This window comes from Cyprinodon tularosa, unplaced genomic scaffold (assembly GCF_016077235.1).
Source record: "Cyprinodon tularosa strain WSP-4 unplaced genomic scaffold, ASM1607723v1 ctg71, whole genome shotgun sequence".
Taxonomy (NCBI): domain Eukaryota; kingdom Metazoa; phylum Chordata; class Actinopteri; order Cyprinodontiformes; family Cyprinodontidae; genus Cyprinodon; species Cyprinodon tularosa.
Window position 1 is genome coordinate 4,976,195 of NW_024039463.1, and position 18,141 is coordinate 4,994,335.

Consider the following 18,141-nt stretch of genomic DNA (forward strand, 5'->3'; position numbering starts at 1 on the left):
GTGGGATGGGAGTCAGTATTAGTAACGATCACGGGATTGGGACGGTACAGGATTAAACATTAACGGGAGCAGACGGGAGCGGGAGCAAACCAATAGTAACTTCCGCTCTGAGTTTTTCACCCGCGCTCAAAAACAACAAGAATGGGAGTGCTGCAGGAGCCGGAGTCATTCTGAATGGGAGCGGGATGGGAGTGGGAGTAATTTCACCAGGAGTGGGACGGGACAGGATTTAGATTTCTACTCTGGCCCGGGATCGGGACGGGACACCATTTTTTTCTGTGGGAGTGGGACGGGACAGGAGTGAAAATCCACTCCCGTGTCAGTCTCTACTTTAAACCAGAGACAACTTTAAACCAGTTGCCTCAGGTTTAAATGGTGCTTTTTTCTGTACTGCATGTTTGAGCTCCTTCCATAGAGGCTTAAGTCAGTTCTCACAGATGGTAGCCTTAGAATCCACTTATAGTCTTATAGATTTATTTGAACCAAGCAGAAACTTAAGACACCCTGTGCCAGATGAATCAAAGCGGCCCCAGAGCATAACAGAACCTCCTCCATGTTTCACAGTAGGGACAGTGTTCTGTTCTTGATATGTAGACCCATGTTCAATCTGAAACTGATGTTCCTTGGGCTGGAGGCTCACCTTTAATTTCTTTGGAAGTTTTATGGGCTCTTTTGTTACCAGTCATATAATCAGTCTATTTAATTTGTCATCAATTTCCCTCCTACTGCCCATCGAGGAGAAGCTGCTGTCCCATAGATCTGGAATTTCTAAATAATATGTGCATCTATAGTCACAAGAACATCAAACTGCTTGGAGATGGTTTTACAGCCTTTTACCTTCATTAATGCTTGTCTATAATTTTCTTTCTAATCTCCTAAGACAACTATTTATTTTGCTTCCTCTGGTTCATGTTTAGACACTAGAGATAGACATATATATATATATATATATATATAAACTGTTTTCTCACCCCTCGTGGGGTGGTATGTGTCATCCTCAAGCTCGGGTCCTCTACCAGAGGCCTGGGAGTTTGAGGGTTCTGCGCAGTATCTTAGCTGTTCCTAGGACTGCACTCTTCTGGACAGAGACCTCTGATGTTTTACCTGGGATCTGCTGTAGCCACTCTCCCAGTTTGGGGGTCACAGCCCCCAGTGCTCCAATTACCACTGGCACCACTGCTGCTCTTACTTTCCACATCTTTTCTAGCTCCTCTTTCAGCCCTTGGTATTTCCCAAGCTTCTCGTGTTCTTTCTTCTTGATGTTGCTGTCGCTTGGGATTGCCAAATCTATCACTGCTGCCTTCTTCTGCTGTTTGTCGATCAACACAATGTCTGGTTGGTTAGCCATCACCTGTTTGTCAGTCTGGATCTTGAAATCCCATAGGATCTTAGCTCGGTCATACTCAACTACCTTAGGAGGTGTCTTCCATTTTGACCTTGGGACTTCCAGCCCATATATATATATATATATATATATATATATATGTATATACGTAGGTATATGACGCAGGTCAGTGAGCCTTTCCAACTGCCTGTAAAGGTTAAAAAAAAACCTTGAAACGGCTCTGCTCAGATTTACATACAGTGGAAACGCCACCTGTGTCAAATCATTAACTTACGTGATACCCTTGAGCGTAACGTAGGTACATCACAAAATCGCACTTGTCCCGTCAGATATAAAAGCCAAAACATCTCTGCTTGATAAACATGGTGAAGCACTTGCAAGAGAAAATTAGACGGACAAAAGAGTAAAACAATAAAGCACACTTCTACGCCCTGACTTGCATACATGCTGCTCTCCATTTTTTACTTTCCTGATTTCTGTTGCAGTGATGACATCATCAACACTAACCCAACGTGATGGCATCACCAGATAGGCAGCAGTGGGGAAGCGAGGCTACGCAGCTTGCCAGCAGAACGTCAGACCAAGCTTTTTTTTGCCAAATAGGACAGGAGTCAAATGTCGATTGTTAGCGGGTCAACCTGTGTTTGAAAAACCCATGTTTGAGTGGGAAAGCAACCACTGTTTGATTTCTTAATATCTAAAGTGCACTTTACATTAGTAGCTGTTAAATGTTACAAACAAAAGTAAACAGTTATTTATTTTTTCAGCATTATTTTTTAAATCAAAATTCTAAAACAAATATTTTATTTTACTAAATTATAATTTAGTAAATTCTTATTAACTAGTACTTTTTTGCAGTTTTGTGTTATTATACTTACTAGTGTAAATGTATCATTCTCTTTAATGTGAGGGTATGTAAACTTTGAAGCACAACTGTATTTCTCGAAAAAAAATGTATCAAACATCATCTTCCATTTAATGTAAATTTATGTTGTTGAGAGGTAAGGCTCCAAATGCCATTTTAATTCACTTAATAATCATAAGATTCCTTTTACTGGCCAGCAATTTCTTTTTATATGAAATACTCTCTTATATAACTTCTCCATCTTATGATTTTCTTTTGAAAGTGAAAGTGAAAGCCCTTTGGGAAACTCCTCCAACTCCCATTGTCATTGTGACACAGCACACACAAGTGAACACTGCACACCATGAAATTGCATTTATGCCTCACCCGTGCAAGGGGGCAGCCCTCAATGGCGCCCCAAGGGAGCAGTGTGGCGGGACGGTACCATGCTCAGGGTACCTCAGTCATGGAGGAGGATGGGGGAGAGCGCTGGTTAATTACTCCCCCCACCAACCTGGCGGGTCAGGAGTCGAACCGGTAACCTTTGGGATCCAATTCTGACACCCTAACCGCTCACCCACGACTTTTATTGGCCTTCATCTATTTGGGACCTTGTGCTTGAGGCAGATGACTAAAATTCATTGAAAAAGAGAACATTAATTCTAGAATTATTCAGTTTGGATTAAAATATCCCACAAATGCTACACAGTTTTCTAATATCCAAAGGTCCCTCTCGAATTTTTAGCCTCTTTCTTATCAAGCTTTCAAATAGCTGTGGCCAGCAGAAGCGCCTGATGCTGCAGCTTAAAATTCCACTTATTTGTACCCCAAAACTTCACCTCTTTGTGCAGGTTTGAGTGTGAAAGCATCACCTGCAAGGCACAAGAGGAGATTGGACGCTCTACTAAGCTGGTGTATTATTCATGAGTCACTCCTGTTGAGAGGTGTGTTCTTCAGCATCCAAATCCCAGCTGTGGTTCAATCTGGGTTCTATTCAGTTTTCTTACTGCTAGCCATTGATCACAAGCAATGTAAGCAATGCTGAATAGGTACGAGAGCTTTATGGTAGGGGGTTTGAATCGCATGACTGATAGAACAAAGATCCATCAGCAGATGCTGGAAATGGTCCAGAGTATTTCCGCTGTAGCAGATCAGAAAGCTGAGAGAAGATGCATTAACTGCATTTGGTAAACCGTACGAGCACAGCATGTGGCTGAGACGAGACACTAGTATGTGGCATGTCAGATATTGATTAATACAGCAGTGCAGAGGAGGACATGGCTTTCTATACATTTCTACGTCTGAAAGAAAACTCACAGCATCAAGAACATTAAAAAATATCCTATATTAAGGGTTATCTGAAGAAGCAGCCAGAGGCAAATATAACCTTCTAATGGGCTTCATAATATTAATGGACAGTTGAGCACAGTGAATCATTTGTCAACTTTAATCGTCTGTCACACATTGAGAGCCAAATGTGACATGACCACAATACTCTCCTGTCTAGACATGTCAGTATGATGATCATCAGGCTACAGAATAACTATCTAATATGACAGCTGAATCATCATTATCATATCTGTTAGTCAACTGGGAAGTGTTCTACATCGGTACAGACACCTTTCATGACAGTTTGTGACCTGAAGACTTGAGTCAAGTCATGGGCTAAAAAAATCAGTCGGTTAACCATTATATTCTTCCTACTGGTTTCCCTGCATTGGATGTTGCCTTCCACATCCCAATTTCAGCTTACATCTAAATTAATTTCATTAAAGGGTAAAGCTCAGGACATTTTCTCAGGCATATTACATCCTAGAAGTGAGCATTTTTAAGACATTTTAGTTTTTCTTATTAGATAAAATGCCTTTTGAAGCAGATATTCACAGCAAAACAAGGAAATTATGTCTTATTTTGAGGCTCTTAAGACTGGCAAAGATATTTCTATTTGTTAAATGCATATTCAGAAAATTCGAAGGCCTTGTCTTTTTCCGTCAATCTCATAGGCCAGAAAGAGGAAAATATGTTTTTTATAATTCTTATTTACCTCTTGGACACTAGGCCTGTTTTCGAGAAATATACTTGAAAATAAAATGCCCAAAATGAATTCAATGTATCTCAAGAACTACAGAGTTTATTTTAATTGTTTTGGTATCAAAATAAAAGCAAGACCCCAGAGAATATGTTACAGGTCTAAAAACCATCTTGGGGTGAGTGCTGAGGACTCAAATTTGGGTCCTCATGTTATGAAAAGGTTAGTGTGTATAAAAACTAGATCCATTTTCCGGTGTGCGCTTTATGTCTGTTTGGGCATGATAGAGCCACAGAAATGATTAATGCACTCAGAGGGAAAAAGCAGTTAAGTAATGTGTGATAAAGTTCAAGAAAACAGCATAGAAAGCCCACCTAAAATTGGTCAGTATTTAGTTATATCAGTCAGTAAAGAAAATTATTAGTTGTTTTAGTCAGTAATGCTCTACTGATAGGTGTCCCACTACAAGGGTATTACACAAACAGCATGTAATATTGTGTTATAGAAGAGTGCATGTCAAGACCTTTACAGCTTTATTGTTAAAAAACACAGGATTTTAATAGTTGTACATGTATAAATGTCTACATTTTTCAGAAACAGAAAGTTGATTTTAAAATTAGCATGCAATGAGCCGGAAAACCAATTTTCTTGTCAAAATTTAGAACAGGGGAGTCAATAGGATTATTAACTGAGTTGTAAAAGAGCCCAGAACGATTTGCTGAGCACTTTATAAATGCATGAAATGAGTACGTACCGTTTTTTTTCCACTAACTTACAGTGATCCTTATGCTCTTTAAGTGCACAAGACTCCACTACTGAAGAAAAGGCCTGTTGACTCAGATTTAAACTTAATTTAATTATGATGGCTTATAGTATTTTCCAATAAATACAAAAAAAATGTTAAGTTTGCCTGTTCAATTTCTTTTTGATTTCTTTTTGATTTTTTTTTCCCTCATTTTTAGGTGCAGACTATTTGGATTCATACCATCATCTGGTACAGATATAACTTCAATAATGATAATTCAAGTTTATTGATCTCACATTGCAGAAATGTACACTATATTGCCAAAAGTATTTGCTCACCCATCCAAATTATTGGAATCAGGTGTTCCAATCACTTCCATGGCCACAGGTGTATAAATTCAAGCACCTAGGCATGCAGACTGTTTTTACAAACATTTGTGAAAGAATGGGTCGCTCTCAGGAGCTCAGTGAATTCCAGCGTGGAACTGTGATAGGATGCCACCTGTGCAACAAATCCAGTCGTGAAATTTCCTCGCTCCTAAATATTCCACAGTCAACTGTCAGCTGTATTATAAGAAAATGGAAGTGTTTGGGAACGACAGCAACTCAGCCACGAAGTGGTAGGCCACGTAAACTGACGGAGCGGGGTCAGCGGATGCTGACGCGCATAGTGCGAAGAGGTCGCCAACTTTCTGCAGAGTCAATCACTACAGACCTCCAAACTTCATGTAGCTCAAGAACAGTGCGCAGAGAGCTTCATGGAATGGGTTTCCATGGGCGAGCAGCTGCATCCAAGCCATACATCACCAAGTGCAATGCAAAGCGTCGGATGCGGTGGTGTAAAGCACGCCGCCACTGGACTCTAGAGCAGTGGAGACGCGTTCTCTGGAGTGACGAATCGCGCTTCTCCATCTGGCAATCTGATGGACGGGTCTGGGTTTGGCGGTTGCCAGGAGAACGGTACTTGTCTGACTGCATTGTGCCAAGTGTAAAGTTTGGTGGAGGGGGGATTATGGTGTGGGGTTGTTTTTCAGGAGCTGGGCTTGGCCCCTTAGTTCCAGTGAAAGGAACTCTGAATGCTTCAGCATACCAAGACATTTTGGACAATTCCATGCTCCCAACTTTGTGGGAACAGTTTGGAGCTGGCCCCTTCCTCTTCCAACATGACTGTGCACCAGTGCACAAAGCAAGGTCCATAAAGACATGGATGACAGAGTCTGGTGTGGATGAACTTGACTGGCCTGCACAGAGTCCTGACCTCAACCCGATAGAACACCTTTGGGATGAATTAGAGCGGAGACTGAGAGCCAGGCCTTCTCGTCCAACATCAGTGTGCGACCTCACAAATGCGCTTCTGGAAGAATGGTCAAAAATTCCCATAAACACACTCCTAAACCTTGTGGACAGCCTTCCCAGAAGAGTTGAAGCTGTTCTAGCTGCAAAGGGTGGACCGACGTCATATTGAACCCTATGGATTAGGAACGGGATGTCACTTAAGCTCATATGTGAGTCAAGGCAGGTGAGCAAATACTTTTGGCAATATAGTGTATCTCTGCTTAAAACCGATCCCCTTGGGGAGCAGTGGGCTGCCATTGTGGGGCGCCCGGGGAGCAGTGGGGGGTTAAGGGTCTCAGAGACCCAGAGTCGCAGTCTGTGGGAGTGGACCTCGAACTCAGAACCTCACGATTCTAAGCTCAACTCCATAACCACTAATCCGCCACTCAGCCTAACCACAGAAGAAACATCTACTAAGAAAAATCTTCTAAGCATCGTCTAAGCTAACCTTACACCAAAAGCAAGTATTCTCTGTGTTTTTTAGTTAGCATATAGCAAAAAATATTCCATTATATAATCTGACGAATAAATGATTGCTTTTTTATTTCTAAGAACTTTTTTTTAAAAGTGAATCTGATCCATTTTGAGTCATTTTCTCAATGTCTTAAAATGCTCTTAGTGCCTCTCACTACCTTTTTTATGCTGTCAAATTAGCATTAAATATTAAATTCCAGCATGTTTCTGACAGGGCCATATTTCAATTCTATGCCTCTTTTTAGTAACCTCAGTTCTCAGAAAAAAAGATTAGCAATAGTCTGTGTGATGTTTAAATAATTGATCAAATCATTTTTAGACTCCACACTAATTAGAAGTAATAGCTTATATGCAAAGACCAGGCAGGGAATAACATATAAGCAAAAACCATATGACCAAGATGGGAAATAGGATTTTGCTGTCCAAGGCACAATGTTGAATAATAGCCTTATCAACAAAGCACAACACATCACAGCATGCTGAGATGTTATCACAGCTCATTTCCTCAGCTCATCCTGTGTTTCCAGCAGAATATGTGTTGTCCTCATCTCCTTGCACTGCTACCGACATCCTATAAATGTCAGAATACTCTGGCTCTCTGGCAGCCGTCTTTTCTCATGACAGGGATGAAGAAAGTGCCATGTGTAAGCACATGCATCAGCAGAATTAGCAAAAAGTCATCAAACTCCCACAGGGGACGTGCTTGTCATTAAAACAAATCAGAAAAGAACTGATCAGTGCATTAATCAGGGATCAACTGAGCATCCATGGTGGGCCGTAGTCCATGCTGTTCCTGCCCCAGACTGCACCTGAGGGAGGGTGGGGGATTACTGTAGCTTCTTGCTGCAGCTTCTGTATCTGAAATCTGCCTGAGCTCATCATTTCTTTTCCTCGCTAAGCGACCATGGCTGGATATCAAGCTCAGGCAATCTATTACCCTGCAGAGTGTTGGCTGACCAGCATCAATGCCACGCATTGTCAAATTATTAATTAAATGCATGCAAGCATAATCAGATGCAGACACAGCCAGACCTTTGGGACGAGAACTGAAGCAGAATCTAAATTGCAAACATCTTGAATTTTTTGCCTTGTTTTCTTTTTTCTTTTTCTTTTTCACAACAAGCCAGGCTGTTTTAAGAAGAAAACCTTGTGGCTTTTAAAATTTTGCATCAGTTTGAATTCATTCATCTGTGTTATGATGCAAAACATGTACGACCATGACTTTGCTTTGATGATCAACACTCAAAGGAAATTTTGTGTTAATAAAAAAAAAAAAGCTTGTTCATAGCAAACCTTTGCTGGTTTTCCGGTCAAAATCCCCCCCACCCCTCAAGCTATTCAAAAATATGTCTACATATAAAGGACAGATGGGATGCAGGTGCATGCAGTGGTATATATTGTCTTCATTCCCGAGCTACAGTTCAAAATGTAAATGCCACAGCTTTCAGAAGTAAAGCAAAGTCTGACTGCTGCCTCCATATATGTCATTAACTTTTGTTAATGTAGTTGCTATGGCTCCAGGGTATTTGCTCAATGCTCGGACTACTTTTGCTGAAATAATAAGATCTATCAGTCTTGCCGAGCAAAAACAGCTTCATTTGCAGAATAAAGGTCATTCTCGCTACTTTTGAGAAAATCTGACAGAAAACAGTATGGTGTTTAAGTATAGTGTTCAACACACACCAAACTATAAGAAACTACACTAAAATGTTACAGTCCACTGAGGCGTTCACATGTAATCTGGAAAAAATCAATGTCACATTTGCAGGTGCATCATAATACATTAGAAAGTTATTGATAAGTTGTTTCAGTAAGTCAATTTATACAGTGAATCTAATATTACAGAGATTTCTTACATCATGTAATTTTAAAAAATGCCATTCTATGTAGATAATTATAGCTTGCAGCGAGGAAGAACTCAAAATTCTGTTTCACCAAATATTACAATATGAAAACACAAGTTCAGTATGTTATAGCCCTGCAATGGAAAACAACCCCATGGAGAAGACTGCTGAATTAAATTGGTAAGCCACAAAATGTCAGCAGCTGGCTGTTTGCAAATGCTCTATCCAAGGAAATAAATGAAAAGTTGAATAGAAGGGAAAGTCTGTAAGAAATTGTGCACAACCAACAGTGAGAGCTTCAGCATGAAAAGAAATTGTGAAGCAAAACCTTTCAAGGATTACAGTGGTTGAGTCCCTACTTTGGGAGCTGGATTTCTAAATTTGTTAAATTTTACCTACATCTGAGTAGAGGAGGTCAAACCACTAAGAGGTATTTCAGTCTTGTTTCTCCTTAGCTCAGGTAGGACTAAATTATTCCTGAGCAGAACTAGAACCTACTGATATCATCTCAATAGCTCAGCAAAGGTTTACAACATGGAAAACCAGAATCCAAGCTGCTGAGGGACCAGTATGATGTTCCCAGTCAGTTAAGGTTTGAGGAACCATGTCATTAGCTAATGATGGCACAGTGTTTCTCCCAGCATAGCCGTGCAACCAAATATTTCTGAGCTCCTTGTTTCTCTCAGCTGACAACCCTTATGGAAATATTGATTTTATTTCCCAGCAGTATTTAGCACATTTTCCCTCAGCTAACAGAACCACTACCCACTTTAATGATCATGTCATCACCATGTTTAATAAGTCGATAAATTGGCCTGACCTTAAAAAGAACTTAAGGGCTCAAAAGGAAGTTAGGGAAAAAAACAGAGCCAACAATACAGATAGGCTAAAGGCCACTGATAAATAAGCTGGACACCTCAGAACATTGCACACAGCAGTAATTAATGCAAAATGTGCCCTGGCGAAGTACTGCATGTCCTGTATAGTATTTTACCATACTTTCTTTTTGTTAGTCCTCTGTGGTATTTATTTTTTCAGAGAAACTGAATTATAGTGTTTTATTAACTATTTTCCACAATGATAGAAAACAACAGACATCTGGAAAACATCCCTCTGTCTATAGTAAAACGTTGCAATGTGTGTATCTTTTTGTAGACAGTTACTGATGTGTAATAACTTTACAAAGATGTTCAAATTCACTGAGATGTACCAGTACAACATTGGAATGACACTTTCAAATTTGTCCTTGGAAAGAAGTTAACTCTGTCATAATAGTTGAAACTGTAAAATGGCAAAGTCATTCTGCCATTTCTTTGTTGAAGAAACTGCCAGAGGCACATCAGTCTGAAAGAGGAAAACAATTAAACATATATGAGGTGTTGGCAAGTGTTTTTAAATCCCTTAATTCATGAGAGATTGGTAGATTACTGAGTTTGTCTCTGGACCAGGAGCTGATCAAAAATTAGTTGCATTAATTAAGGAATTTAATAAAACACTATAAGAAATGGGAAATTGTGAACAGTTTTCTAAGACTTCTGTCACCTACCTTGTGAAAATGTGGGCTCTAATTCCCACATCATGGAAATCAATTTTCACTGTCTTTCATTAGATGTTCTTGAAAAAGCTGTCTGCCTTTTACAGCTCTGCTTTTTCATTAATCACCACTAATTAAACATATTGATTCGGCCAAATATAGGGATTTCCAGCTGAAAGGCTTTACTGGACTGTAAAACACACACACACACACACACACACACACACACACACACACACACAACATTTGTTAAATTCATGAGCAACCTATGCACTCTCGTAGGATCCATTCCTTTAGAATAACTCAGGAAAGTAAGACAGAGGTGTCTGCTCACTTCTCATCAAATAAAGTCATAATTCACGTCTCAATGGCAAATTTTGTCCTTGGCTCTTTCCTAAGAGAGTTGAAACCGCTGAAGCTGAACTGAGTATCAATTTTCTTTCAGCATCTATGAGAAAAACAAAACAAAAAAATGCCCCAGATCACTGTCTCAACCTTAATCTTTAAGTTACTTCACAATCACCAACCGCATCCTGCCCTGTATGCAGGATCAAAATATACTTTGGGTATTTAAACATGTTTAGGAAATTTAAGATCATATTAGACTTGTTGTGGGTTTTGTAATGCAGTTAACCTGTGAAAAAGTGTAAAATGTTCAATTAAAAAATATGAAAATTCCTTTATCCTTTTTCACACTTAACATGTTTTTAAAGAAAGCACAAGAACAAGTTTGGGTTGTGATCAATTTTAGGATAAAATATTAGGAAAATAAGAGTATGTATCATGTTAGTTTTTAAAAATCGAAACTTGATTTTGCATGAAAAATGAGCGCATTCAAAAACAAAAGCTTGCAGAAAAATATGAAAATTATGGCTCTGATTTCCACAATAGTTTATTCTAAAAGTACTGACCTGAAAAAAACAAATTAAATAGCCAGAAAACATAAGGCTGTATGAATTTAAATAGTTTTAATAATTGATTCGAAGTTGCGTTGACACTTAGATTGCTCATCTAACATCTTTATGCAAAGACAAACAATATTTTAAAGTTAAACATTAGTTTTAATGATGGTTTATTTGGATTTATGTGGATGACAGCGAGAATGTGATTAAATCAAACAATAAATTCGGAATAATTAAAAAACTATTTATTGATTTTAATCATGTGGTTCACATTTCTGCAAAAACAACAACTAAAAACATTAAATCAATGCCCCTGCGGTGTATTTGTTAGGGTCAAAATAAAACCTGGTTGGCTTTAGTACCAGAAGCATTTGTCATGAATGACTTCATGACAAATTGTTATAATAATGCAGAGAGCCCATGCAGAGCATGCTGTAATGTATGCGGCTCAAACAGGGCCAACAACACTATCTACAACAGCGATTCTGATTGTGTGGGTGTGTTACTGTGTGTTTTTTTATATATTCAACAAGGATTTGGTTTAAGGGGAAAAAAAACATGGATTTCACAAAAGGGCCATCTTGGGCTATTTATTTTTCTCCCACAGAGGGACTGTAATGATTTCATTATCACACAGTGGTGCATGTCTGCTCGTTGAAGACTAATGCAAGTTTAATCAGCTGCTTCAGCTTGAACTCTATTGTCATCTAGTGGCTCAAAAGAGTCATAGCACATCTGATTTGAAAACATAAAATTCCTATTGATCCTTTGTTTTGTTATTTTAATTTTAAAAAATCATACCCAGGTTATAAATATCTGCATTTGGACGCAGAAATGCGTCTAATTAAAAATAACAGGGGGCAGAAAATACCATTTTAAATGAATCAGATTCACTAAACTTCTCAGAAACATAGAAACAATTAAGAAAAACTGTTAAAAAGCATTATTAAAGAAGCTCTGGTTAAATATGAACCTCTTTAGTATTCAGCGCCTCCAGATGCTGATATGTAGTATTTGTGGCAAGGTTGATTGGGAAGCAATGAGAACATCACATCAGAGAGCAATAGATTTGTTTAAGATTCTCTGGGATGATACAGCCCTTTCCTCTGGCAGAGAAACACATTTCCAATGATAGACTCGCCAGTAATCAAATAGAAAGCTCAACCAGCAGTAGCGCCAAAAATAATACTGTGCCGCAAGTTTATGAGAGGCATCGATTAGACAATCCAAAGAAAAAGAGCAAATATGTAACAGATTCATTTGTGCAGAGCTGTTCATCACACGCCTGCAATGATGGGACTGGTGCAGCATCATCCGCCTGTTCTTTGGACTTATTCCTGCCTGGATTTATGGAGGAAACGCGTCTAAACTCACCGTTTCTTCAGGAAAGAGGAAAGTGCAAGTTGTCGCATGAGAAATGAGTCCGACTTGGAGCTCCACAGGCTGGAAGTGGGAGCGCAGGTAGTTTGTGAAGTTCAAACTGAGCAGAAGTCAGGTGTGAGTGAGCGCCGCCTCCTCCCAGCTCTCTCTCCTCACCATGGGGGGATGCGCGGCCCACTTTAAACTCTGCTGACGTCACAGGGGCTGATGCCTGCTCCCCCTCCCACCCATCAGCCCCAAATCCCCATTAACACCCTCTGTCCTGTCAGGTAACACCGGCAACACTGATGAGGCAAACTGTTACAGATAAGATTGATGTACCGATTTGTTTTCATCTTATTTTGATTTTTTTTTTTTTTTTTACTTCTGAAGCTCAAAAAAGAAAAATTATGGCATGATAAAAGTAACTGATTTTTATATATTATTTCAGTTTAATATGAGAAAAAAGTCAGAATTCTGACTTTAATCTTAGAATCCTGACTTTTTTCTTAGAATTCGAACTTTAATCTCAGAATTTTTAGTTTTTTCTCAGAATTCTGAATTGTTTTTCAGAATTCTAAATTTAATCCCAGAATCATGACTTTTTTCTCAGAATTCTACGAGGGAGTATTAGTACGACGGAGTATTAGGGCCACACATGAAGAGAAAAAATATTTTTGCCATGACGAGATTAAACTCGACATGTCGACTTTAAAGTCGACATGTCATTTCAACATTTCAACTTTATTCTCAAAATGGCGAGTTTAAAGTCGACAGGGCGAGTTTAAAGTCGACACGTCGAGATTAAACTCAACATGACATTTCAACTTTATTCTCGAAATGTTGAGTTTAATGTCGACATGTCGACTTTAAAGTCGACATGTCGAGTTTAATCTCGTCATGGCAAAAATATTTTTTCTCTTCATGTGTGGCCCTAATACGTATTAGGGCCACACATGAATAGAAAAAAAAATCTCAGAGGGCCAGTAAAACTTTGGTGTAAATGACAGAATAAGGCTATTTTTTACGTGCCTGAGGGATCCCCAGTGATGCTATTTCATTAATGGAAGAGCAGAAGGTGATTAAAACAAGAGAGCTAGTTTAGTGACTAAAACAGACATGGCTACGGCTTGATGCTAATGTAACCCATGGTTATTTTGTCATCAGTGTACATGTATGTTTTTTTCAAATCGTAAGAAAAGGGGGTAATGAAGTTAAGTACTAAGATTTCCCACACACTGTGAATGCACCGCACCTGCACAGTTGCGCTGCTCACAGCTCCTCCCTGCTCAGACCAAACGCACTTTCTTCCACGGCATCTATCTGCATAGAGCAAGGTAATATTTTAAAACATTCGCCCTGGGTTAAATGCGTGAAAGGGAAGAAGAAGGAAAAAACAAGAAGAGGGGCCGGGGAAAGGGGAGTCGGTCGGATGTGGATGGTCGTTTGGTGCATGGCGCGTGTTTTGAAGCTGCTTATGGAGAAATGTCTTGGGCCGTGAGTAGTGAGGAAACAGGAAGCGATTCTTGTGGGATGGAAGAGGGAAATAGTGACAATGAAGGGTGGAAGATAGCAACATCAAAAAATGAGAAAAAGCGGAAAAAACAGAGATCAGTTCAAGGGGAATCTAGTTCAGAACAATCCAGTGATGATCATTCCATACATTCCACAGCACAACAAAATGAATTCAAAGTCATATTCAAAGTCGTTAATCAGGCAGACTCTTTTACAAATTGGAATCCGGTTCACTTAACAAAAACCATCAATAAACTTGTCGGAGAAGTCAGAGGTGCCAGAATTCTGTACAGTGGAGACCTGCTAATTAACTGCAGAGACAGCGCCCAGCAAGGCAAAGCAATACGGATCAACAAAATTGACGGGATAAGAGTTCAGTGCAGCCTAATGGAGAACAAAAAGATCAGCAGGGGAGTCATTGGAGGAGTTCCTCTAAAAATTTCTGAAAAAGAGATTCTGGAAAACATAAGCGGTGCAAAAGTAAAAGAAGTAAAACGGTTAAAAACAACAAGAAACGGAGAAAGATCTGACAGTTTATCAGTGCTAATTAAATTTGAGGAAGAGCAATTACCAAGCAAAGTATTCATCGGTTACATAAGCTATAATGTCAAAATCTACAATCCTCCACCATTGAGATGTTTCAAATGCCAAAAATTCGGTCACATTGCAGCAGTTTGTAAAGGGAAACAGAGGTGTGGAAGGTGTGCAGGAGAACACGAATATGGTAAATGTGGAAAAGAAGCTATAATAAAATGCTGTAATTGTGGTGGAGAACATACTGCTGCTTATCGCGGCTGTGAAGCAAGCAAAAGGTCTGAGGAAATTAAAAAAATGAAATTTGAGCTCGGAATAACCTACGCTGAAGCTGCAAAAAGGATCCCATCTCAGTCAGAAAAACCCAAACCTACAGTTCAACACACGGCAAATTCCAAACCTCTAGAGAATCAAAAAATTGATGAAGACTCACTTATTGTTAAAAAGACAAATTTTGTTCTTTTCATGGTAGAAGTAATTAATTGTACTGCACAGACAACAAAAAAAACGGAAAAAATCAAAATAATAGTGAAGGCTGCAGAAAAATATCTGGACATTAAAGATTTGAACTGGGAGATGGTTGGAAGTATGATGGGAGGACCGATGGGACCATCAGAAACTGGCAGAGTTAAGATGACCTAGAGTAAATTAAAAATTATATGGGCAAATGTGATTTAGTATTATGTTGGTTTAAGTTACACAGGTTTTTTTTTTTTTTTTTTTTTTTTTTTTTTTTTTTTTTTTTTTTTGGGGGGGGGGGGGGGGGGGTGAATCGTTTTCTGTTTTCTTGCTTTACTCCATATCAGTTGGTGGCGGTAATGCACAATTCACAAGTCTGCCAACCGCCATAAAACCCCATAAGAAGAAGAAGAAGAAATGCGTGAAAGGCCTTGTTAAATGTCATATTGATGATTATATTTGTATTTTAGAGGCACCAGATGTTGTAGGAGTTCAGTCCTGAAATCCGTTGAGCTGAGGAGTTTTTTGTTGTTGTTGAAGAATCCTGGTGAGTCTTGTGAAGCAAGTGTTTTTTTTGCTATGTAAAACCAGTCAGGTTATGAGCTTTTGTTAGAAACATGACTACAATTGCTGTTCATGGTTTATGAGGTGAATTGGCATGGTAAGAAGTAAGCTAACTCACCACATGTGCTCTTCTAAAAAAAAAACATGTACTTTTGTGTGAGGTTTAAGCTAGCTGCACCATGTGTGGTGTTGCTGTAGGTCATAATGTAACTTACCCTTTTGCAGGTCTCCTAGATTTATTTTGAAAGATAAGAATACTTATTACAGGCCTTAATAGCTGCATATACAGTAAAAGACAAGTTGGAACTGATAATTTTCTTTTCTTTTCTGTATTTATTTTGTTTTGTTTTCTGTACAATGTGATTAAAACAATTTAATTTAGGGTGATTACATGATTGTTTTCCAGTTGAAGTAATTGGTTTGCACAATTGTGTGCAGGCTGGTTTTATACGGTATATATATATAGTCCCTGAACCTGCTGCCACAACCTGGGGGGGTTCCATCCACGGACCGAACTAGGAACCACCGGAGATGCTGCTGCAGGATGCATTCATTGTGAAGGCCACCTGTTTCTCTGGAGGGTGGTAGGGAAAAAACAGATTCCCAATCTGCTCTGAGGATTTCTATTTTTGTTTTTTTGAGATCTCAAATCATTCATTTTTATTTTTTTGTTGTTACTTTTGGGTCAGATCTGATACCACAAACCAAACTGATGCATCAGGAATATTAAAACTTGCATTAAATACCTACCAAAGGGTGGAAGACGGAGTACTCAGCTGAAATGGACAGTATTTTTTTTAGTGCACTTGTGGACTCTGATAGAGGATGGTATTGTTGAATTGAATGAATGTAGAAGTGAACAAACTGTGTTGTGCCAATGTTCTAGTTCAGCATTTTGAAATACAGGTTTTTCAGTTATTTAATTCTAATGGTTGTCAGTGTCTTATTTTGGTTGGAATAATCTTTCACTTAGTGATTTACCTCTGCCAATCTCCTTACGAACCTAATTGAACCCAAAGTGAGTAGATTGGAGACATTTTTTTTTTTTCATTTTTTTGAAAATAACACTTGATACTTTTGAAATTTTATTTATTTTGACTACTCAGTTAAAAAGGGTGACACTAACATGAAGCTCTAGCGGAAGTTCAATTGAAGAATCTCTGACTTACCTCCATCAATCAGAAGCCGATCCGTCTCTGAAGCGAGCCAATCAGCTTCGAACTACTCCACCATGAAGCCAAATCAGCGTCCTGCTTCCACTTTATAAACTCCCTCAAATCTCACCACAGCCGCTATCCTGCAATCGCAATGTCGGATTTCGATTCAGACGACAATCCACCCACCTCCATCCCCTTCTCCGCCATCGCAGCTGAATCGTCCTCCATGACACGACTTCACCTCAACCTCATCAGAGAGTATTAATCCCAGTTGTCACCATCCCTCATCTCATCGCATTGGTCCGGCAGAAGACCACCATGTTGAGCCCGGTTCTGCCAGAGGTTTCTTCCCAAGGGGAGTTTTTCCTCTCCACTGTCGCTTCATGCTTCGTCATCATGGACAGTTCACGGTACCTGCATCACCAAGCAGGACCTCTATATCCCGAGTCTGAGTGAAGCCCCGGCGTCAGCTCCCTCAGTCTTCCAGTCCCACAATTCTGCCCGCAGATCACCTTGTCAAACAGCTCGGATTAAACCACCACCAGTTTCAGGCCCGGGGGAACATCCCTATTCACATTCATCTACTCATGCATGTTAAAGCATAATTCAGCATGAATGTTCCTGCCGAGGTCTGAGCGCCAAAGACTATACTTTCTTATCAATAAATTCTTCTAATTATCTTTTCTCTCTGTGTGAGTTTTTCAGATTGAAATGCTTGTTAGCTGTCAGAATTCAGTCAGAATTCTGAGATTAAAGTCAGAATTCTGACTTTTTTCTTATTATACTGAAATAAAATGCAAAAATCAGTTAACTTTTTTAATTTTTTCAGTGGCCCTAATCCTTTTTCATACAGCTATAATCCATCCAGAAGATTATTTTTATTCATCTGGAAGGGGGAGGGGGGGAATAGGAATTGATTTGTGATCGAGGAATGAATTATTACTGGCAGTAATAAAGGGTTTTAAATTTAATTCTAACAAGATGTACGATTTAATAGCCACAAACATGCAGAAGCTCAGTTTGGTACCTCATTTGATCAATCATGCTGCTTCTAAGTTAGTTCACGCCAGCTGGATAAACACCTTGTCATAACTCCAATATAGAAAATGCATCTTATGACAGCTTTTAAAAAGATAATTTATAGTAGCCTACAACCCATATAAATAAATGAGTTCTGCCATTCTCTGCTAAACATCACACAAACTGAATGAGCATCTTAAAATACTCCAGATAAAACATTAAGGTAGAATTCGTTACCAGAATAAATTATTACGTTTTTATAAAATGTCAAAAACTAATTTGCATAAACATTTTAATAGTTTTAATGAATAATATTTAATTATTTCCAAATGTATTTTATAGTGTTTAAAAGCACGCATAATGATTGTGATTGTGGTGTAAAATGTTGCTGAAGTAATTTTATACCTCAGCAACAAAGTGGCGTGAACAATAACATCCTAACAACCACTTTCATGACCGCCAAGCTAAAGAAGATCAACGCA

General features: G+C 39.0%; 1 protein-coding gene and 1 long non-coding RNA gene across 7 annotated transcripts in view; one reads left to right on the forward strand and one right to left on the reverse strand.

The window, feature by feature from the left end:
- The window catches only part of megf11 (multiple EGF-like-domains 11), a 180,930-nt gene extending 168,358 nt beyond the window's left edge, over positions 1 to 12,572 (reverse strand). For all 6 annotated transcript variants that reach the window (XM_038268941.1, XM_038268939.1, XM_038268938.1 and 3 more), the window contains exon 1: positions 12,426 to 12,572. The gene's annotated coding sequence lies outside the window, so the exon portion shown is untranslated. The remainder of the gene's footprint in view (positions 1 to 12,425) is intronic.
- Positions 12,573 to 13,579: 1,007 nt separating this feature from the next.
- LOC119772348 lies at positions 13,580 to 15,874 on the forward strand. Its single transcript, XR_005279249.1, has 2 exons — positions 13,580 to 13,747; positions 15,389 to 15,874. It is a non-coding gene; the product is annotated as an uncharacterized LOC119772348 (long non-coding RNA).
- The last annotated feature ends 2,267 nt before the right edge of the window (positions 15,875 to 18,141 follow it).